This window comes from Cicer arietinum, unplaced genomic scaffold, assembly GCF_000331145.2.
Source record: "Cicer arietinum cultivar CDC Frontier isolate Library 1 unplaced genomic scaffold, Cicar.CDCFrontier_v2.0 Ca_scaffold_5784_v2.0, whole genome shotgun sequence".
NCBI classification, from domain to species: domain Eukaryota; kingdom Viridiplantae; phylum Streptophyta; class Magnoliopsida; order Fabales; family Fabaceae; genus Cicer; species Cicer arietinum.
Window position 1 is genome coordinate 1,172,070 of NW_027339431.1, and position 1,412 is coordinate 1,173,481.

Below are 1,412 nucleotides of genomic sequence, written 5' to 3' on the forward strand. Positions count from 1 at the left end.
ACAATGTTCTCATAATCCATCATTGAATAACCAGATTCGTGAGAAGACACATTGTTCAAGATTGAAGACTTCTTTTATTACTTCTTTTATTCCGTTTGTAATAAATACTTTGTAAAGAAAACGACTGCTAGAAATCCAGCTAGAAACTAGTGGCGATCTTCTTGGGTGAGAGGCCTCATCAAGAAGGAGCCGTACTTTGATTTTGTGTGAGTCTGCTGAGTGAGGATGGTACATTATCTGTCTTGAGTCTTGAGTGTAGCTAGAGGAGGTTGGAGAAGATTTGAATCGAATTGCAGACTGAAACAGAGAGGATGCAAGGCTGCTGTTGATGTGCAGAAAACGGAGAATGATTAACGTTCTTGGTTTTATCAGTTTGAACGTTCTTGAGCTTCAATAATCATTCTGGAGTTCCCGTTTTGAATGTTCTGTATTTCCTTTGTTCTTGTCTTGTCATATACCCAGTTTGATCAAGTTTTCTTGACATTTGAATTTTGGAGTTCTTAAGCCGTCATGACTTTTGTCCATGTTTGAACTCTTTGATCTTTGCGATCAAATATCCTTTTTGAGTCTGGATTATTTGTACTTGTTCCTTGCCATGTACTTGTTAGATATGAATGATTTCCAGAGCAGATTCTTTGTTAACGATGTAGATAAACTTTGAACAACATGCTGTGATAGATAGTTCGGTGCTGAGGACGATAAAAAGAAGGTAGATTATAATGCTAAAGCTAAGAACATTATAACATCTGCTTTGTGTGCAGAAGAATTCTTTAGGGTATCAAACTGTAAATCAGCAAAGGAAATGTGGGACATTCTTCAAGAAACACATGAAGGAACAACAGATGTGAAAAGAGCTCACGTAAATACACTTATGCACGAATACGAATTGTTCAGCATGAAGAAAGATGAATCTATAAGTGATCTACAAACGAGATTTACACACGTGATAAACAACCTTCATGCACTGGGAAAACAGGTGGAGAATGAACAGCAGATCGGAAAGATTATGAGGTGTCTAACCAGAGAATGGCAGCCCAAAATAACTGCTATAGCTGAATCTAAAGATCTAGCAAAGATGACAACAGCAACACTATTTGGAAAACTAAGGGAACATGAAATGGAACTGCATCGGCTGGATGAATCAGAACTGGAAAGCAGGAAAAAGAAAGGATTAACCTTGAAAGTTCAAGCCCATCAATCGAAAACTGAATCAGAAAGCTGCTCAGATAAATCAAGCAGTGAGACTGAAGTGCCTGAGATTGGGTTGCTTGTCAAGAAATTTAAGAAATTTCTGAAGAAAAAAGACAACAAAATCAGAAAGCCATCAAGCTCTAAGACTAGTGACAACGAGACAATCACATGCTATGAATGTGGTAAAACTGGTCACATAAAGTCAGAATGCTACAAATTGC